The 23,072-nt window shown below is 42.5% G+C and overlaps 1 long non-coding RNA gene across 1 annotated transcript; it reads left to right on the forward strand.

The window, feature by feature from the left end:
- Positions 1–10,303: 10,303 nt before the first annotated feature.
- Gm39851 lies at positions 10,304–20,308 on the forward strand. The gene is made up of 3 exons (XR_866446.1): positions 10,304–10,325; positions 18,984–19,065; positions 20,204–20,308. It is a non-coding gene; the product is annotated as a predicted gene, 39851 (long non-coding RNA).
- Positions 20,309–23,072: the final 2,764 nt, after the last annotated feature.

The following is a 23,072-nucleotide window of genomic DNA, read 5'->3' on the forward strand; positions in this document are numbered from 1 at the left end:
CTGGAACTCAAGCAGGTCAGGAAGCAGGAGCTGATGCAGAGGCCATGGGGGGATGTTACTTACTGGCTTGCTTCCCCTGGCTTGCTCAGCTTGCTTTCTTATAGAACCCAGGACTACCAGCCCATGGATGGCACCATCCACAATGGGCCCCTTCCCCCTTGATCACTAATTGAGAAAATGCCTTACAGCTGGATCTCATGGAGGCATTTCCTCAAATGAAGCTCCTTTTTCTGTGATAACTCCAGCCTGTGTCAAGTTGACACAAAACCCAGCCAGTACAGTGATCCCTTGTCAACTTGACACACAAACACATCACTATTAAGCCTCAAACCTTATTTTCTTATTCATCTCCAAGATCTAAATAACTTTAAAAGTCCCACAGTCTTTGCAAATGCTTAAAATTTCAATCCCTTTAAAATATCCAATATCTTTTAAAATTCAAAGTCTTTTTACATTTAAAAGTCTCTTAACTGCAGGCTCCACTAAAATACTTTTTTCCTTTAAGAGGGAAAAATATCAGGGCATGGTCACAATCAAAATCAAAATCAAAATCAAACTACAACTGTCCAATATCTGGGGTCCACTCACAATCTTCTGGATTCCTCCAAGGGCTTGGGTCACTTTTCCAGCTCTGCCCTTTGTAGCACACACCTTGTCCTCTAGGCTCCAGATGCCTGTACTCCACTATTGTTGCTGTTCTTGGTTGTCATTCATGGTACTGGCATCTCCAAAACACTGCTTGTCCTCCCCTGTAACTAGGCTTCACCAATAGCCTCTCATAGGCTCTCTTCATGGTGCCAAGCCTCAATTACTTTCCATGACCCCTTCAGTCCTGGGACATCAATTGCTACTGAGGCTGCACCTTCCCCAATGGCATTCCATGGCCTCTCACAGTGCCGAGTCTCAGCTGCTCTGCATGACCCCTTCCTGCCTTCAAAACCAGTACCACCTGGGTGACTCTTACACATTACCAAGTCCAGCCATAGCACAAGGTACAACTTTGGCTATCTCTGGAACACAACCTCTTTGTGCTCTCAGAAAACACCTCTAAGAAGATATCACCTCAATGATGCTGGTCTCTTCTTAATCACTTCTTAATTTCTTTGCTTCAGGTAACCAGCATCAATAGTCCCAGTAATGCAAAGGATTTGCTTTAGTAGTTCTGGTATCGTGTTAGTCACAGCTGATTCTTCAGCCCCAGCTAACCAAAACCACAGAATCTTCACAATCAAAACAGCAATGGCCTGATAAGAGTCTTTAATCTTCCCTCTGAAATTTCACAAGCCAGGCCTCCATCTTCAGCACTGTTCTCAACATTATCTTCCAAGCTCCTACAGAACATCCCACAGAGCTCTTAACATCCCAGTGGCTCTTCTAGCTCAAAGTTCCAAAGTCCTTCCACAGTCTTTCCCAAAACATGGTCAGGTTGTAACAGGAATACCCCACTCCTGGTACCAATTTGTCTTAGTCAGGGTTTCTATTCCTGCACAAACATCATGACCAAGAAGCAAGTTGGGGAGGAAAGGGTTCATTCAGTTTACACTTTTCCACATTGCTGTTGATTACAAAAGGAAGTCAGGACTGGAACTCAAGCAGGTCAGATAGCAAGAGCTGATGGAGAGGTCATGGAGGGATGTTCATTACTGGCTTGCTTCCCCTGGCTTGCTCAGCCTGCTTTCTTATAGAACCCAAGACTACCAGCCCAGGGATAGCTCCACCCACAATGGGCCCTCCCTATTTGATCACTAATTGAGAAAATGCCTTACAGCTGGATCTCATGGAGGCATTTCCTCACCTGAAGCTCCTTTCTCTGTGATAACTCCAACTTGTGTCAAGTTGACACAAAACCAGCCAGTACAATCAGTAAAAAAAAAAAAAAATTATTTTAAAAAATATGCTAGTTAAGGTGAACTGGGAATCCTGCTGTATGTTTCTCTGAGCAGCAGCTATGTTGGTGATGCCCAGTGAGTTTGATTTAGGTGAAAGCAGGATCCTGGACAGCATGTGGCATAATCAACATAGATTCTGAGAAAATAGCTTGGCCAAGGCTAGATGGATTAGCAGAGTCTGAGTGAAACAGTCTTACATTCAAGGCAGCATGGACTACTGAATAGGCTGGAGCTGTTATCAAAAGGTCACACTGACTAAATTGCTAAGGCAGATGTCAATGTTTCATCCTGACGAAGCTAGTGAAATGACAGAGAGGTGGTGTCTAAAGCCCAGCCATACTTGGGCAGTTACCAGCTGGGCTGGGTGGGAGTGGTAGCCTGTCTCTGTGAAGTGGCTGTTTCTGTACTGAACAGGGAGGATCAGGCAGTGGGGCAGTGTCTTGCTGTCGGTTTTGAGGGAAGTTCCATGGAGCCATTGACCAATTCCATTTTTTAGACCATTCTAAGTAAACATATGGGATATGGAGGAGCTGGAGAGATGGCTCAGCTGGTGAAGTGCTTGCTGTGTAAGTACAAGAATTTGATTCCCCAGGACACACCTAAAAAAACTGGACACCATGGCTTGTGCTCATAATCCTAACAAAAGGGACTGGAGACAAGTAGCTCCCTGGTGCTTGCTGACCAGTCAGACTGGACTACTTGGGAAGCTCAGGTCAATAAGAGACGGCCTCAAATGACATTTGAGGAGTCTTCTGGACTCTACATGCACACACATGCATGTGCAGTCCCACATATATGACTACACATGTGCACACAACAACAACAACAACAACACAAAGATAGTGGGCACTAATCTGAAAACATGCTTCCCATCATCAGAGGTCACAACCAGGCTCTGGCAAGTCTGTTCTGATTAGGGCATTCATTTTGGAGGCTGACCTAGGAAACAATGTGGTAGTCATGGTTCCTAGAGTTTCCTATTTTCTGCATATTGTGTTCATCCCTGTGATGCAACGCAAAGATGCCTTTGTAATGAAGGACCTGTCAGCTCAGCTGCTCAGAGCCATGTGGGTTGACAACTATCACTTGTTGTCCCCTTCAGTGTTTAGCAAAGTAGAACAGCTTAGTCCCAGGTCATACCTCCCCAGGATACATCACCTACATAACCCGAACCTTAGCCCTACTATCTCTGCCCAAATTAAGAGGACTTTGCTGAACCTCGCTGGCTCCAACTCTTCCCATTCTGCCTCTGCTCAATCCTGTTTGTATCCCCTTTATTCCACAGATGAATGTCTCAAGGCTGCTACTTAATAAATACCACACCAAAGGCCTCTGCTTACACTCTTGGGCTCAGTTAATCCTCTGTGCCAGCCTGAACTCCAATTTCCAAGCCCCTGTTCTGGGGATCTTTCTCACATCCCAGTCACGTCTCAGAGTCTGCTCTCGTGTTGACTTTGCTCTCACTATGACGTCATTGCCATTTTGATTAAAGCCATCTTGTATACATTAGGAAATTTGACAATATTGGCTAAATGCTTTTCTTTTATTTATAAAAACACTCTATTTTATGTATGTGTATGTGTGGAGGTGCCTTTGGAGGCTAGAAGGGGCTTCAGCTCCTTTGGAGCTAGAATTATAAGCAGTTGTGAGCCACATAATGTGGGCACCAGGAATCAAATTCCAGTCCTCTGCAAGAGCTGCTGAGACTTCTCTCCCATCATAACATTATTTTGAAAAAATTCTCAAATAATGCTATGCACTGGGAACCTCAGTGGTTTAGAGCAGTAGTTCATATACCAGCTGCATCAGAGTTATCTGGTGGGCTCGATATATCTATCATAAATAGCTGGGTCTTTCCCAGAGTTTCTGGTTTATTAAGTTAGGGTAGAGCCGAAGAAGCCACACTTCTACCAATTTTTCCGATGCTGCTGGTACTGCAGTTCCAGGGAACCACTGACACGAAGAATGATTTCCATATTTATTAATGCAATTTGAAAACACGGAAGTTGTCTGTTTTTTTGCCAGACAGCATCAGTAGATGCAACATCCTTGGAAAGGAATCTAGCCACAGTTGTGAACTCATTGCACACACTGATTTTCTGGCAGGGTTACATTCAGGCCCATCTGTTAGGCTGGCAGCATGCCCACAGAGGATGTGCCCTGCCAACTGCAGTGGGGCATAGGTGCTAACCAAACACGGTTTTAGAGGGGCGGCTTTCATCACACAGCGAGTGCCATTTCTTGGGCCAGGCAATCCTGCTGTTCCATAACAGCTTTAGTCCAAGGCCACATGCCTCCTTACATCTGTAGGTGCTTGAGGACATGATTAAAGAATAAATAATCAACAAATGGTTGATTATACTCCTCTCTGGATCTGCCTCAGTGTTGTAATTCGGCCTGTGGAGAAGCACTCTCTCTTCAGCGAGATGGAAGCCATTCTAAAGAACTGCACACACGTAATGCTTAAAAGATGGAAGCTTGGGCAGCTAGCTGTTGTTGCTCCTTGAAGATGCTGTTAGCTCTTTGTTTTCACCCTTTTTTCTTTTCTTTTTTGGTTTAAGTTTTGATCTAGATTTCTCTCCCTTGTAGGTTTATAATCTGTACTTGAAAACCTTCTCTAGTTTGGCCTTTTAGGTAAAATTAGCTCATATGCTTTGAATAGATTTAATTTTTTAGGTTGACTCTAGGTTCTCTGTATCGAAAGAAGGTACAGAATTTGCTCATTCATGCCCTGATCCCCATGCATGCTGTCAGCATCCCTCCCCACTGGTCCATTCATCACAACTGATGGCCCTACATCGACAAATCATTATCCAAAGCCCATAGTTTTCATTCTATACCTTTGCTGTCATCATCCTATGAGTTGAAACAAATGCGTAATAACATTTGTTCACCATGACTGTATCATGCAGAATAGTTTTACAGAACCTAAAACTCTGTGCTTGGTCCATCCATTGAGATCTCCTTTCTAATCCCCTGCAACCAGGAGCCCACTGTCTCCATGACTGTGCCCTTTCCATGATGCTGAGTGAGTGAATCCTAGCTGGTCAACTGTCTGGGTACCACACATCTCACTTCTTCCACGTCTTTTCATAGCATGATAATTCATTTCTTTTTTAATGATAAATAATATTCTGTCATTTGATTATTTGGATGTATCTGGGTGTGTTAGAGCTTACTTATTAATTTCTTAAAGTCTTGTTTGTTCCCAAGACTTAGCAATAACAAATGCAGGTGCTAAATATATATACACACAGTGGTTCATGTGAACATAATTTTCCAACTGCTTTGGGTAAATACTAAGGACCATGATTGCTGGGTTATTCAGTTCTTCAAAACTGTCTCTCAGGCTGGAGAGATGGCTCAGCACTGACTGCAAGAGCACTGACTGCTCTTGCAGAGGTCCTGAGTTCAATTCCCAGCAACCACATGGTGGCTCACAACCATCTGTAATGGGATCCAATGCCCTCTTCTGGTGTGTCTGGAGACAGCTATAGCATATTCATATACATAAAACAAATAAACCTTAAAAAAACAAAAACAAAACAAAATGTCTCTTTAAATGTTTGTGGCTTTTCACAACTCTGCCAGCAATGGATGATAGTTGTGTTGCCCATACCTTAACCAGAGCTTGGCATTTTCCATGTTCTGAATTTGGGCTAGTTATGTAGTGGCTACCTCATTGTCTTAACTTACATTTTACTGAGAACATATGATATGGACTTTCTTCTCATCTGCTTATCCAAGAACATGGAATATCACTCAGCATACTCATGTTCATTGTCACAGAATGTGTGACACCCGCGCCTCTTATATTCTACACTGGAACCTGGAAGTCTGAGTTTGCTTTTAAAATATGAATCATAAAGTTAGGATGCAGAGTCTGATTTCTGCTACAGAATTCCCATTATACTATAAATCAAGTACATTGATTCTAAATCAAAGTATACACATTGTTTTACCTATCTCTTCATCAAAACTGGCAAATGATATCTTTGATCTATTTTGACATCAAAGCATTCATTTTTAGGCTTAAAAATTCTTTGTGTCTTTTAGGACTTTTCTCTAGACTCTCTCACTATGGAGCCTAGGCTGGTCTGGAACTCATTATATGGAAACCAAACTGGCTTCTAACTCACAGCGATCCACATGCTTCTGCCTCCCAAGTGCTGGGATTAAAGGTTTGCCTGGCCCTTTGCACAGCTTAAAACAAACAAACAAACAAACACAAAGTAAAGCACACAGCACACAGCCACTGTTTAAAAGAAAGAAACCATTGGATTTTAAGACTTGAAAAGAAACAATTTTTTTTTGAGGGAGAGGGAGAAGAGAGGCTAGCTAAGAACAAGTGGGTAGAGAGGGGGAGGGAAAGGGGAGGCTAGGGAGAGAAGAGAGTCAGAGAGAGAGACTGGGGCAGAGAGCAAAAAGAAACAAATTTTAAAAGTAAACTGATAGTCCTGGAACTACATAGCTAAGTAAGGGCCAGCGAATGGAAAAGCAAGGAGGCAGAGCACTTTCTTAGCCGTGGGAGGACTTATAAGGGGTTAGGTGGGACTAAAAAGGGGACTGGAGGTCTAGAGCACTATATATTCCAAGTCCTAGAAAGGGTACTCTTGCTGTAATTCCTACATAAAAATATGCATAAAGCTTAAAATAATTTATTAAGTATCCTCACTTGGCTGCACACACACACACAAAATCATACTTAAAAGTGTATTTAGAAAAGATAGAAAGAGAATCAGCCAAGATGCTTTAGTAGCTCCTGAACCCCTTGGAAGTGATTAGAGTCTCCTTTAGAATTTCCATGGCTATCTTAAATGGCCATCTCCCCAACTGTTTGTATAAATACTTTTTTTTTTTTTTTGTGAAGGGTAAGGTTTGTAGTTAATTAAAAAAAAAACCTTAAGTAATTAAATTGGTATTAGTAAAATGATTTATCTTGATTTTTTATCTCTTTTTATTTCAAGTTTGGATTTGTGACTCTACTAAAACAGGATTTGGGAGATCAGCCTATGGGCTCTAGCATGTATTATGTTATTTGTTTCATAAAATGTGATCAAGGAGAACACATGGTTTTAAAGTGGGCAAAGAGCTTGAGAGACAACCTACTAGAAAGTCAAGAAATTATCTGTTTGGGAGTTTTGCACATGGGAAAGGACTGAAGAGTACTGGGCTCCAGGTTCTCTGTTCATGGACTTGCCAATCGGGGTAGCATGCAGTTCCTAGAGTACTTCCGTCCCACCACAAGTTAGGAAAACATCCCTTGGAACAGTTATTAATCTTAGTTGGCTGTCTATATCTGTGGAGTCTGCACAGAGGATTCAAGTGTGGATGAAAAATCAGTAGGAACAAAATTCACCTCTCCCAAACATGTACTGGCTTTTTGTCGTTCTTTCCCCAGACAACATGGTCTAACAATTATTTACAGAGCGCCTGTACTGTGTTAGGTTCTCTTGCGTGCACCCGACTCAACCAGCAAGAACGATGACACTGCAACAGGATCCTTCTGCACACATTTATTGGGAGAGCTTGATTGCAGAGGAGAAGAGAGCCCGAGCCCAGAACTGGTGCTGCTTATATAGGCCTAGGAGAGGCGTGTCTCACACCCGGATTGGTTATGCACTATGCCTCATTTGCATGTTCCTCATCTGATTGGCTACTCTCTCACAGAACCTCATTAACATACCTCATTTGCATGTCTCACATCTGATTGGTTATATTCTCAGAACCTCATTAACATACCCGGGCCAGGCAGTGACTTGGCAAAAAGCTTTACTGCATATGTACACATTGGTTGTTTGTCCAAACTTATGCGTGGTGGCCAGCAGTAGCTAGCGCCACTCTGCAACGGCACATGTGGCTTCCCACAAGGTACTTCCACTCATCTGCAGACAGTTTCAACATATATAGGAAAGGAAGGTTCTTGTCCCTGTTGATGGTGCTGGGCATGTGTTCTGCTTTGTAGAATGGGCCTTAGATCCAAGTGTAAGGTGATTGGTCACTCCCATTACATTTGTGCCACTATGATACCAGTGGGCATGTCTTCTTAGGCTAGAAATTACTGTAGTTCACATAGTTCTCCGCTGGGTAAGACTGATGATAATTTTGCTTTCCTGGTTACATGCACAGAACCTTTTAGCACTACTAAAGCTAGCTAGAGGGACGAAGATCCTAGATTGGTACCAGCTTGATTTCTCCTTGCTCTATGTCTCAAGCTTGTGATATCTTCATCAGCTGGCTGTCTTATATAGTTCACGCTCACCTCTTTAGGGATGGTGCTGCCCACAGTGGGCTGGGCCCTCCCACATCAGCCATCAATCAATCTCTTACAGATACTTCCACAGGCCAGTTGAGGCTGTTCTTCAACTGAAGTTCCCTTTTGCCAGGTGATTCAAAGTTTCTTCAAGTTGAGAATCAAAACTCACCAGGATATTACATAGCAGTTCAAAATGGATTTAAATTATAAGCACAAGCAACAGCCAAAGCATAAGCAGAAGAAAAACAGATGTTATACTTCATCAAAACAAACAAAACAAAACTTGTGTTCTAAAGGTTCCCATAGAACAACTGAAAAGTTCATCTTCTTATGAGTTTATTTGTGTCCTTCTCATATGTTCAGTGCAGTCCTCTGTGTTCATGACCATGACATTATTTGGGAATAAGGATTTTGCAGATCTAACCAAGTCAAAATAAGATCATATTAGATTAGGGCGGGCCATAATTTAACATGACAGGAGCTGAAGTTACGTGTGGTTGTGAGCATGGGACACAGGTGCTAGGGACTGAACACAGGCCGTACGGATAAGCAGTACATGCGCCTAACTGCTGAGCCATTTCTCCAAACCCCAGAAAAATTATTCTTCCAAAAAAAAAAAAACCCATTTGTTTTGTTTTATGTGTATGGGTGTTTTGCCTGCATGTATGTCTGTAAACTACACGCAGGCCTGGTGTCTATGGAGACCAGAGAGGGCATCAGGTTCTCTGGAATTGGAGTCACAGATGATTGTTAACTGCTGTGTGGATGTTGGGAACTGAACCTGGGTTTTCTAGAAGAGCAACAAGTGCTCTCGACCTCTGAGTTATCTCTCCAGTTCCACCAAAATGTTTTGAAATTAGATAGTAGTGACAATTGCACAACCTTGTAAAGATTTGAGAAACCACTGGAGGATAGGCTTTAAACAGGCGGACCAAGTGATGGGTGCATTATGGTCCAATAAAGCTACCGACAAAGAAGGGCTTTGTGTGTGTGTGTTCCTTTTTTTAGTTCTGCTGAATTCACTCTTCAGAACTCATCACAACTTAGGTATTTTTTTTAAACAAAATTTTTTATTAGATATTTTCTTAATTTACATTTCAAATGCTATCCGGAAAGTCCCCTATACCCTCCCCACGCCCTGCTCTCCAACTCAGCTACTCCCGCTTTCTTGCCCTGGCATTCCTCTGTACTGGGGCATATAATCTTTGCAAGACCAAGGGGCCTCTCTTCCCAATGATGGCCGACTAGGCCATCTTCTGCTACATATGCAGCTAGAGACACGAGCTCTGGGGGTACTGGTTAGTTCATATTACTGTTCCTCCTATAGGGTGTGGGAAGCCGCCCTCACATTTGCCATTACAAGATGGCGCTGACAGCTGTGTTCTAAGTAGTAAACATAATCTGCACACGTGCAGGGGCAGTTTTCCTGCCATGTGTTCTGCCTTTCTCGTGATGACAACTGGGCTGATGGGCTGCAGCCAATCAGGGAGTAATACATCCTAGGCGGAGGATAATTCTCCTTAAAAGGGACGGGGTTTTGCCATTCTCTCTCTTGCTTTCTCTCTCTTGCTTTCTTGTTCTTGTTCTTTTTCTCTCTCTTCCTTTGGGGGCTTGCTCTCTTGCTCCTAAAGATGTAAACAATAGAGCTCTTGCTCTGCGCTCTGGCGCTCTGGCGCTCTGGCTCCTAAAGATGTAAGCAATGGGGGGCTTACACTCTTGCTCCTGAAGATGTAAGCAATAAAGTTTTGCCGCAGAAGATTCCGGTTTGTTGCGTTCTTCCTGGCCGGTCGCGTGAACGCGTGTAAGAATAGGGTTACAGACCCCTTTATGCTGGGTACTTTCTCTAGCCTCTCCATTGGGAGCTCTGTCACAACTTAGGTCTTATACTTGATGTTCCTGGAGGTTTCTTTCCATCCTGGGAAAATTTCTTGCCTGGGAAAATTTTACTGGTCTTCAAACCTCAGCTTGCACGTCCCCTGTTGTGTGAAGCCTCTGTGATCCGAGAAAAGTACTATGTTGCTTCTTTACTTTAGATCTTGAGTCTGCAGCTGCATGCTTCTCACTGTGTGGGCATTTTGTAACTTCAGTTTCCCTTTGGACTGTGCCCTGCTCCTGCCCAGGGCAAGGATCAGTTTCACTACCTTTGCATTTATCTCTAGTACCTGGCACAGAAGCATGTGGTAAGTATTTGCTACACAGAATCAAACAGAATTTGAAAGCATATGGAATAAAACTCAGGACTAAGTAGCAAAGGATTACCTATGGTTGTGGTTGAAGCAGGGTTTTCTGATAGGGCTGCTGAGAATGGAGCAACAATAAATTTCTAAGCCCGGTCCTCTAGCTCAACTTACCAAAGCCAGTTAGCTACTGGCTTTCATTCGTCTGGCCTTCACTGCCTCTCTCCATCATGTCCTCCACCCCCACCCTCTGTCCCCTCTATACTAAATCAACAGATACATACCTATGTCTTCTGTTTAAAGAATAGCTTTCCATGTTGAAATAATTTGAGGTTGATTAGTCTGAAGATTCAAAAATTCTCTTCTGTCCTTCAGCCAGATCTGATTCAACCAAAAAAAAAAAAAAAACCTTATAGAATATTACTATCTGACCTAATTGGCTCAATTCAGTTGTGCCATGGAGGGTATTTGGAATGGCACCAGTCCTGCCCTTCATGAGATGACATCTAAACCAAAGCAGAAACATGAGGTGGGGCAGACTGGAAAGCAGGCAGAGGTGGGAGCTCCAGAGAGAACAGTCCAAGCAAAATTTAATCCGTCAAGTAGAGTGGAATACCACAGTCATTTTAAGAAATAACCTAAATACTCCTTGTAAAATCTTTATAATCAGGACCACATTTAAACATGTTGAAGAAATCTGCTCTGACCTTTTCTGTCTTGTCAGATTCATCTGAAAACCCTTGGCATTCTGACATTCATCTTGTACTTTGGCAATTTTGGAAGTTATGTTGATAAAATTGACTTTAAAAAGCACAATAAATGAGAAGCTAAGGAAGAAAAAATGATTTTTTTTTATTGAGGTGAATTAATACAAGTAAATTTTAAAGTATATGAGCCTCTGAGGAAAATGATTAAGAGTGATATTAAAAGAAATTAATTTATCAGAGGGACTCTGGCCTTGGTCATTGCCAAAAAGCAATCACATAAATGTCATCATAAAGTTAGACAAAATCATTCAATTATGTAACCTTTCTGCATTGTGTAATACTCAAGTAGAATAGACCTTCTTTAGACAAAGGCTTGTATAATAAGTAGCTGGCCAGGCTCACATAAATGTGGGCATCCACAGGTTGACCCATGAGCTGGATGTTTCTATTGCCCAGATGCAAATTATTTGGTTAGGAATCTGATTAAGGTTCTTGACTGTGATTTATAAACAAGTTATTTGATGTGGGGATGTAGGTAAACTATAAATCCCAGCTTGAGAATTTATCCTTCTTGCTTCTTCTTCTTTCTTCTGTCTCTTCTCTTTTTCCTCCCTCCCTCCCTCCCTCCCTCCCTCCCTCCCTCCCTCCCTCCCTCTCTCCCTCCCTCCCTTCTTTCCTTCTTTCCTTCTTTTCTTCCTTCTTTTGTTCTCTTGTTGACTTTTGGTAACAGCCTAGCCTATTCCACTTGCCCCAGCCTTGATGCATCACAATCCTTTATGCCTTTTGCCAGTGTGGCTTGAAGAATGAGGGCAAGACGTCAGTAGGGCCAGCTCGAGACATTCTCCTGCGATACTTTAAACAAGATCAGGGAAGAAAAGTCCCATTCTCAGTAGGTTAGATCTATAAGCCAACTAGGACTGCCTCCCCGTACCGTAAACGCTCAGTCGCTGATACTGGAGACAAGCAAATGCAAGGCAGAGGAGGAGCTTACTGTGCTGGCTCCAACAATCTTTTCATTTGTTTTCTCTATTTTCAGCGGCTTTGCTGGATATATAATTTCCTTACTGTGCAGAAAGCACAAGTGAGGATTTTTCATTCCATTAACTTATGCTAGGTAGCTAGTTACACATTTGAGGTGGGGGCGCTTGAAGGTCACTGAGGATAGACACCTTTCTTCGTAACGAGCAATGTTAATTGGCAGCGTGACTGAATCTAGAATCACCAGAGAGATGCAGCTCTGGGTATGCTTACGGAAGATTGTCTTGATTGCCTTAATTGAGGTGGGAAAAGTGGGCCACTGTGGGTGGCACCGTTCTCTGGCCTGGCTCACGGGATGTGTGAAAAGGAGAGGGGCAGATGGGGAAAGAAGGAAGCTAGGTGAGTATCAGCATGTGTTCATTACTCTTTGTTCCTGGTTGTGGATGCAATGTGACCAGCTGCTTTAAGCCCCTGTTGCCCTGGCTCTACAGCTGTGATGAACGGGATCCTTTGGCTGGAATAAAGCTGTTCTTACTTAAGCTGCTGTTGTCAGCATAGCAACAGGAAAGATAACTGTCTCCATTAGGGTTTCTACTGCTGTGACAAAACACCATGACTTCCTCCAAAACAAACAAACAAAAAAACTAAGTTGGCAAGCAAGGGGTTTTCTTGGCTAACACTTCCATATTGGGAGACAGGACAGGACCTCAAGCAGGAACCTGGAGGCAGGAGCTGATGCAGAGGCTGTGGAGGAGAGCTGCTCACTGGCTTGTTCTCTATGTCTTGCTCAGCCTGCTTTCTTATAGCATCCAAGACCACCAGCCCAGGGATGGCCCCACCCACAGAGGTCTGGGCCTCCCCCCATTGGTCACTGATTAAGAAAATGCCTTATAGCTGGATCTTATGGAAGCATTTTTTTTTTTTTTCTCAATTGAGCTTCCCTCCTTTCCAGTGACTCTAGCTTGTGGCAAGTTGACATAAGACTAGCCAGCACAGCAACTACAACAAAGGGCTTGTAAAATCAGGAACTGGAGCTGTGGATTCTGAAGACTGATAAAATGAGTCAAGTTCAAGTCCTGTTTTTGATCCTGGTTGTGGATATGATGCTTTGGATTTTTCTGGCAGGCCGTAAAGTTACTACCTACCCACAGGCTTTCTGGCAAGGAACAATGACATTTCATTGTTTCCTGTAAATGGAGAGCTGCCTTCCCCAGAGCCTTTAGAGATACTATAAAGCCTACTGAAAATCTAGATGGTCACAATGGTCCTTATAGTCATAGTCCACTCTTAGGTCTTTATAGAGCTTAATTTTACTCTAATAAATCCTATCTCCTATACTACACTGTGTGTGTTTATTCTGAATTCTTTTGAGGAGATCATACCAACCAGGGAGCTGAGGGCTAGAGATGAGTCTAGTGTAGCCATCAGCAGAGTCAATTTTAAAATATTTTTACAACCCATAGCGGAAATTCCTATCAGTGAGTGGTCTCATTTCTCCCTAATTCCCCAGTCCTAAGTAGCTATGGATCTATTTTTCTATCTCTCTATAGATTTGCCTACCCTTGACATTGAATATGAATAGAATCATATACAATTCAGTCTTCATTTTATTTTGAAGCAGGTCTAACTATGTAGTCAGGTCTGTCCTAGAGCTTGCTACCTCGTCTAGACTGGCTTTGAACTCGTAGTGTTGTCTTCCTCTGCTCCCCAAGTGCTGGGATTGAAGACCTTTGCTCCCTTGTGCCAGCTACATGCAGCCTTTTGTGACTTGATTTCTTTTTCAATGTTTTCAAAAGTCTTCTACGTTGTGCCATATGTCAGTACTGCATTTTTGCTATGAGTTAATATTTTATATTAGGAAGAACAAATTCAATTGGTTTGAGCATACTGTTGTGAACATTTGTGTATGACATTGGTGTACACATATTTTGAATTGCTTGGAGAAAGATCTTGTAGTGGAATGTCTGGATCACATACAACAAGCCAATGTTTACATTTGAGGAACTGCCTAACTTTTCCAAAGTGACAGTGCCACTTTACATTAGCACCAATAACATACGTTTCTCCAACAAAGGTCTTTTAAAAAGAAAAACTGTGCTTGTGAGTATGGATATTTTAGTCTGTATTCTCTCTCTCTCTCTCTTCCCCTTTTCATCTCTCTCTCTTCCCCTTTTCCTCTCTCTCTCTCTCTTCCTCTTTTCCTCTCTCTCTTTCTTTAGCTAGGACCTTGCAGTATAGTGCAGGCTAGCCTTGAGCTTACAATTCTCCTGCCTTGGCCTCCCCCAAACTGGGTTACAGGTGTGTGGCACTATGCCTGGCTTCTTGTCGTGGTTTCAGTTTGCATGTCTTTGGGTAACGCTATTAAACATCTTTTCAGTGCTTACTGGACATTTTTTAAAATGTCTTCCCTAGAAAGTTGTATATTCAGATATTTGTTCTTTTTAAAATATGGTTTGTCTTTTTAAGATGAGTGCCCGCCTCAGGTTCTTAGGAAACTGAGCTTTCTGTTATTTTATGGAGTTGTAGGAATTGTTTATTTACTCAAATCCATACACTTCTCTCTCTCTCTCCCTTTAGAATACAAACAAACAATTAAAATAGTAAAGTAAAATAAAATAAATAAAAACGAACAAACCAGAATAGGGTGAAACAAACAAACAAACATGGGAAAAAGAGCTGGGGATAGGGACACAAGAAACACTCACAGATGCCGAGACATGAACATTGACATACAGAGGAATCCTATAGAAACATAATGCTGGAAACCACAATATATGTATGCAAAGACCTATAAGGGGAAAAGTAACATCCAAACAGAGCGTTATGGAACAAGGAACCTCTAAAAATACCATTGAATTTGTTTTGTGCTGGATATCTACTATTGGGCATGAGGTCTGTCCTTAAGAGGACAGTTTCGAAGGTTTTATCCACTATCATCATGGTGGGAAGCACGGCAGCAGGCAGGCAGGCATGGGACTGGAGGTCGAGCTGAGAGTTCTATGTCCAGATCCTCACACAGAAAGGAGAGACAACTGGACCTGGCTTGGGCACGTGAAACCTCAAAGCCCGCCCCACCCTGCCCCCAGTGACACACTTCCTCCAACAAAGCCACACCCACTCCAGTAAGGCCACACCTCCTAATAGCGCCTTTCGCTCTAGGCCTACAGGGACCACTTTCGTTCAAACCACCACAGCTCAGTTGGAGAAAACTTATTTTTGACTTGTGAGGGGTTATTAGTTAAGGATAGCTTCTAGGTTAGGGATGGGGACTTGTGTTCATTTCCTCTCTTTCTGCCTTAGACCTGTGCAGGCCCTGCACACACTGTTAGAGTCTTTGTAAGGACATATGAGTGTCAGCTGAGCTGTCTTTGAAACGCCCTGTTTCCTTAGTGCGCCCCAGCTGCTCAGACTCTTACACTCTTTCTGCCTTCTCTTCTTCAGGGCTCCCCGAGACTCTGCAGGGCTCCTAGGGCCTGCAGGGCGCTCTGCACATTGTCCTGTTGTGGGCTCTGTTTTTGTTTCCATCTACTGCAGGAGGAACCTTCTCTGATGATGGCCGAGGGTGACACTGGTCTGACTCCCAGGCCAGCTTGGTCAGCAGGGTTCCAGGCAGAGAGCAGCACAGTTTTAAAATTGAGACTTTTCTCTCTTCCTTTGTACTGGGAGAAATAAAATCGCCCGACTTTCACTACTGACATTGAAAACCACAGGACCAGTGAGGTAACTGAGCTGGTTAAAGGTGCTTAGACAACAGGAAGTTGATGCCTGGAATATACATGGTAGTAGGAGAAACCCAACTTCTGCAAGTGGTCTTCTGATCTCTACACATGCACTCTGTGGTATGTGCGCGCTCCTTGCCCCCAAATAAGCAAATGTTTAAAAAATGCTGCTTTGTTATTCATCCGCGTGAACACCCTCGGTTCTTTACTGAATTCATGCGCGTGAACACCCCTTTTCCTCCTTTACTGACTGCATGTGTCTTGTCTGCTGTTTTGCACGTGTTGGAGCATAGCTTTCTTTTTTATTTATACTTTAATTCCAGAAAAGTCCTAGCTACAGTTTTTCTAAAATATCTTCTTTGGTTTTCCTCTAATCTTTCCTTCTGAGACTTTAATTAAACATTGAAACATCTCTAGCATGATATTGAAAAATAGTCTGAAGTAAGACTTAGATATGAAAGGCAATTAAAAAATTTAGGAGGCTTTTTTTTTTTTTTTGATGCAAGGATAAGGGGGGATTTCTTGAAGAAAACATAATGAAGCACAAATTTAAGGGGGAAATGTGGGGCAAGTGGAACGGTGCCACCAGACAGAACCGGTAAGGTTGAACAGATCAAGGAGCCCCAGCAATTCTCATAATTGAGAATGGTAGGTGTTTGAATCTACTCCCTACCAGGTTCCTGTCCTGGAGCACATGACCCACTAAGAGGACCATGACAACCAGTCACATAGCATAGAGCTTAGCGTTTCCCATGCTAACGAGGGATCTAGATAGGTCACAAATGTCTAGCCAATGAGTTTCCCTTCCTGGGCATCCCTTCCTGCAAAGGGTATTTAATCTCTGGTTCACACTGAGTAAGGCATATGCATCTTTCCCCACCATGAATAAACAGTTTGGATAGGCAAGGACTGTCTTCTTCATCAAGGACAGCCTGGGGCGGGGCTTCATCATAAAGAGGCTTGCCTAAGTCTCCCACAGAAGGCCCCTCGGTACTCCTGGCATTTACTCTGAGCTAAGTCAGATTCCCTCTCCTGCCCCTGGCTTATCTCACGTGCCTCCCCCGACAATTCCTCAATTCTTCGTGGTTCCTGTCTGGGTGCCCAGGAACTTGAGTGGGAAATTTGAAAAATGCCTGGATAATTTTATTATACCTGGCATTAGTCTCCCTCTCCCTCTCCCTCTCCCTCTCCCCTCCCCCTCCCCCTCTCCCTCTCCCCTCCCCCTCCCCCTTTCCCTCTCCCTCTCTCTGTTTCTTTTTTTTCCCCCAGGGGGAACATGCTTTAATTTTTTTTCTTTTTACTGACTGTGAATTTCACATCATGCATCCCAATCTCACCATGGCTTCTGGTGTCAGTGTAAGCCACTCAGGTCATATTCCCTGTTTCGTAGTGTCTCCTCCCCCGCCCCGCACGGCATATCCACATGATCCCTGGTGCCAGCCCAGATCATGAACATTTGCATGGCCTTTGGTGGTAACTCAGGCCAGAGACTTGGACACAGATCCCAGTGCAGTAGACCCACTGAATCCAGACATGGCCCTTGGGGCAGCCAGGGCTAGGACATCAGGTGGCCGCGCAGGTGCCTCATATCTCACTGCCGTTGAATCTCCAAATCTCCAATTCTACCTTTTTCCACAGTGTCCGAATCCCTCAGCTTTGCTTTCTCTTCCATGTCTCCATGGAGTACTCCATCTTTCCCATCTGTCCATCACACGTTTGCTCATCATAGTGCACACACACACGGCGCGTGTGTTTTGGTGTCTTTCTTCCGGCCTCCCCACGGCCAGCGGGATCAGGGATCAGGGCACGTGCTTGAGTGCCGCATTAGGTTCTTTGAAAGCATGTTAGTAAGTTGATAATGTTATCCTGGCTCCGGTTTTAGACGTTCCTATCTTCAGAGATATTTACTGAAATATCTACCTAGGAAATAAATTTATCTCTCTAAATGACCCAGTGTGAAAAGATCAGGGACAATGGAGTAGATGAAGCAGGGCTGACTGTGAACTGAGTGACAGGTGTATTGGAATTCATTGTATTATCTCAATTTTGTATATACTTGAAGATTCCTAAATAAGACTTAAAAAGAACATCCGCTACCTGGGAGAAAGAGATCTAATGTTTGTCTAATATTTAGAATTTAAAAAAAAAATCTCATCGGGGCTGGAGAGATGATGGTTCAGCAGTTAGAATCACTTGCTGTAGAGAACCCAAGTTTGGTTCCCAGCATGCACATGGCGGCTCACAACCATCTGTGTCTGCAATTCTAAGGGACCCAAGGCCCTCTTCTGGCCTCTATGAGCTTCAGGTATGCATGTGGAGCACATACACACTCAGGCAAAACACTCCCACAAAAAGACAATAAGTATATCTTTAAAAATCATTTCTTTTAATTTTGAGATAATATAATTATACCATTTCTAGTTCCTGTTTCTTTCTCCAACCCCTCCCATATAAGCAATCTTTCTCCCTCCCTCCTTTCTCTCTTCTCTTTCTCAAATTCATGGTCTCTTGTGTTTATTAATTGTTGTTACATGCATATATGTATATGTACACACACACACACACACACACACACACACACACACACATACACACAACACATTCCTAAATATAACCTGCTCAGTCTGTATATTATTACTTGTTTGTATGTTTTCAGAGCTGACCATTTGGTGTTGGATAGATAATTAAATATATTTGTAAAAAATGGCTTCATAATAATGAACAATACTCTTTTAAAAATACACAGCACACATATCTATAAAGATATGTGTGCTGTGTATTTAATTTTTTTGTATATATATGTGTGTGTGTATATATGTGTATATATATATGTATGTATATATCCTTGATATGAATTTGAAAAGTTTATAAACGTAATTTAAAAATTGGACAAGGGGCTGGAGAGATGGCTCAGCACTGTCTGCTCTTCTAGAAGTCCTGAGTTTAATCCCCAGCAACCACATGGTGGCTCATAGCCATCTACAGTATGATGCCCTCTTCTGGCATGCAGGTGTATATGCAGTTAGAGTCCTCATACATAAATAAATCTTTAAAAAAAGATAAAAATAAAAATTGGGCAAAAGAGAAGAATGGTCCACTTTGAAATCTGGTTTGTTAGATAGTAGAATAACCCTACCTGCCTGCTTCTTAGTTCCAAATGCTTGGTCAGGCACTGGCGAGAGCCTATTATTATCATTCTACTATCTATTACTTTCAGTTGTAAACTGACTCCTAATGACTTGTTCTTATACCCACAGATCAACACATCTCTCAACCCTCATCAGAGAAGCCTCTATTTCCAGCAGATGAGATTAACACAGATACCTACAACAGGCCCAGGTACAGAGAGTAAGAGCCTGTGGAATGCTCAGCCCTAAGTGGAACTCTACACTGTTCCCTCTCCTCCTACGGTTCAGGGCTCTTTGGGGAAGAGAGGCAGAAAGACTTCGAGAGTCGGAGGCAGAGAATGAGTAGAAGACAGCATTGCTCTCTGAAGACAACAGGGCAGCTGCATATACGAACTCAGTATTTATGACAACATGCACACAAACCGTGCATGTCCAGGCCAGATCACTCCCAGCATGGAGAGGGGAGGTGGACATGAAACCCCACTAGCTGAGGAACCATAGGCAACTGATAGCTGCTGGGAGACAGAGTCCATTTACTTCAAGAGAGTTTTCACTGGAAGGTTGGCCATGCCCTGAAGCCCACACATCTTTGACCATATGGGCTGCACAATTAGACTTGAAGTGTGAAAAAGGAAAGAGAAGACAAAGTGGGTGGGTATGGAAAGGGGTGCGTCTGAGGGGAGGTGATGGCCTGTGAATATTGTCAAAACTAATTGTACAAAATCCTTGAAGAACTAATAAAAAAAACTTAAAAAAAATCTGTGAATAGGTGTTTTATATAAGAAATTCTAAGCCGGGCGTGGTGGCGCACGCCTTTAATCCCAGCACTTGGGAGGCAGAGGCAGGTGGATTTCTGAGTTCGAGGCCAGCCTGGTCTACAAAGTGAGTGCCAGGACAGCCAGGGCTTCACAGAGAAACCCTGTCTCGAAAAAACCAAAAAAAAAAAAAAAAAAAATTCTAATAACTATGAGACATAGTAAAAAAGGTGCTTGTTTTTACTATTAATCATATTATTGTGTGTTTTCATGTTTTTATTTTAAATTTTACAATGTCAAAATTTAACAGAGAAGTGAAGGCCATATCCAGAATAAAGGTTCTCTTTGTTCTGGGAGGGGAGAGAGTTTGAAGTCTTCAATTGTATAAATTCCAAGTTTTCCTAAACAGAGAATGAGTGAACTGCGTTTTATTGAAACAGATTTATTTTATCTAAATATTCTGTATAAATGTGAGATTGTTAAGATTACACGTGAGTGTATCAAACTATACACTGAGCAACAGACGAACCTCCTCCTCAGCCTCCTCCCATTCCCCAGATCATGAGCTTCTGTCCTCTGCTCTTCTTCCAATAGAGTGGAGATCTGTCTGCGCTGACATGGCCCATTTCCCACTCCTCATTGCAAGACTAATGGCACAGATATGATTGAATTGCTACCAACGGAAGGAAGGCGGCAACGAGGCAGTGAGGTAAACAAGTTGCCTTTTGTGAATATCTGGTTCTGGTTTGTTTCCTCGTGGTGGCTGGGATAGCAAAAACAAGGTGACCCTGGAAGCCACATGAGGAAGAAGCAGTTATGTTCCCATCTCTAGTCTCTGGGTGGCATTGGAACAGAGGCTGCCTATCTGCAGCTGTCATAACCCAAGAGAGAAATGAACATTTTTCTCTTAAGCTGCATTGTTGAGTCTGATGATAGCATCTTTGCATCTCTCTCTGCCAGACACTCTTTTTAACAAAATTGTCCACTACCAGCATTGCTTGCAGTGATTATTATTTTCTAACAAAGTAACAGATTAGCCATCCATATAAAATAACTGTACTTTCACTCCTTAGGAGACATGGTAGGCAGGATATGCTTGTATATAGGAAAGAAAGAAGATTCTAGTAGTAACAAGTACACAGTAGCTATTAAGATTTTATAAAGGAGGGGGCTAGAGAGATGGCTCAGCGGTTTAGAGTACTAACTATTCTTCCAGAGGTCCTGAGCTCAATTCCCTGCAACCACATGGTGATTCACAACCATCAGTAATGGGATCTGATGCCCTCTCCTGGTGTGTCTGAAGACAGCTACAGTGTGCATACATAAAAAGAAAGAGATTTTCTAAAGGTTTTATATTTAGCACATGTGGATCTATGGTTAGGTCTAAAGTCTCATGGACAGATGGAGAAATCACAGCCCAAAGCCGTACTTGGGTTAGTTCAGTCCGTAAGTTGGTACAGAATGTCCTGGCTTGGTTCCCATCCCATCTTTCATCTTCTTCCACTGTCTCCCTTGCTTGGAAAGTATAGATCAGTTGGTGGATGTACACTGTTTGACGTCTGCCCACAGTAATTTATTGAACATGAGGACAGCATACCTTAGCTCCTGAGAATGCATAAATCAGCTGCTCTGATCGTTTGCTTACACACATACTGGAGGAATAAACTTCTTAGGGCTGGGTAGAAGTTTTGAGGCACAGGGATGTCAGACTATAAATTCTGACACAGCAACTCAAAGGTACAAGAGCCTTTCTCCCCACCCGCCACTAGACTCTCCGAGTTCATTCCCCATAGGAAAGGCCTCTCTAACTTTTCCTTTAGAGGCCCCTGGTCACTAAGAACAGTGAACAAGCACACAGGGAGGGGGTCTTGGCTATAAACACCAAAGCTCTTTGTTTATGAACAAAATATTCCAAAAAGTTATATTGTATTTTGAAAGCAAGGCTGTAGTTTACTTTTAAAATGGATGCTGAGATTTGAATCCTGCTCCACAGCATGGATGGTTTATTTCACTCTAGGAAGGTCTTTGAAATCACTACTTACTTTTTTTTTAATTTAAAAAGATTTTGCGTGTGTGTGTGTGTGTGTGCTTTTTACACAGGGTGCTGAAGATCTTAAACTCCATTTCTCAAGCTTGCAATGCAGTTAGTTTACAGACCCAGTCTTCTCTCCAGCCTTCCCTTCCCTGACGTTTACATTTCTTAACTAATGCTTTGTCTCCATTCAAAATCCTGTTGGAAAGTTGAGGCCTGTCTTGTCTTCTACCTGGGCACACTTTTTCCATTTCTCCAGTACCACAAGTCTCCTGATATGTAGTCACGAGTTAAATATTTTTCACAGTACAACCCGATGATCTTCATTCTGAAGTACGGTTTCTTCTTTACTCACCTGAGAATCAGACTGAGATCATGCAGAACTCAGGGCTTTTGTAGGGGCTTTGTAAAAACTGGGACTAACCATAAACTCATGGGAGTGTAAAGCAACCTCTCTCTCTCTTGGTGGGGTGCAAGAGCATGGAGGCTATTTTTACTTTGGGAAGGTAGAATAAGGCAATAGAATATGCTGTAACGGGCTCTAAGAATACTGATTATATAACACTAATTCTAGATGAAGAAACTAGAGAGATCATAGATCTTTCTTTAAACTACATACTAAAAATGTAGCCAAATATCAGTATTTACCCCCAATTGCTAGGTTGTGACTTGTCTACATTGCAGGTTATGTAGTGGCCATATGCTGCTTCCTAAATTATCACAACATTGGTGAGGAGCCAGTGAGTTAAGAGTACTTCCTGCTCTTTCAGAGAACCAGAGTTCTGTTCCCAGCATTCACACCAAGCAACTCAGAGATGCCTTCAGCCCTAGGGAACCTGATGCCTTCTCCTGGGCTCTGTGGGAACTTGCACTCACACGCACATACACACAGAGACACATATATTTAATTAAGAATTAAATAAATCTTGTAAAGGTTGTTGAGCATTTGTAGTTTCTTAACTCTTCAAGGTGATCACTATAATTAAAACAGACATTTTAATAGGTGATTCTAGAACCTTTCACATTTGAAATGCTATTGTCGATCAACGTCATTTCAATCAGTGTTTGACAACACCTAATAAACATTCCGTGTGCCATGAGTAAAAGTTTTAAAGTAGAAATAGCATAATATACAATGACATAATTCCAAATGCAGAGATTGGCAAACCTTGTCGGGAAGGATCTGATTGTAACGGCTTTAGGTTTTGTAGGATATCCAGTGTCTGGTGAAACAATTCAACAGAATGAAAGTCCCACAATGTAAAAGCAGCCATAAACAGTGAGCAAAGGAATGAACCCGACTATGCACCAATAAAACTTTATTTATAAAAACAGACAGGGGAGTTGGCTGGTCACTGACCAAGACGCTTTCAGTGGTGCGTGTATATAAAGTCACCCAGAATGCTTGTTTTAAAAATGCTGATACTCTTT

The sequence above is a fragment of the Mus musculus genome, chromosome 2, assembly GCF_000001635.26.
Source record: "Mus musculus strain C57BL/6J chromosome 2, GRCm38.p6 C57BL/6J".
NCBI lineage: Eukaryota > Metazoa > Chordata > Mammalia > Rodentia > Muridae > Mus > Mus musculus.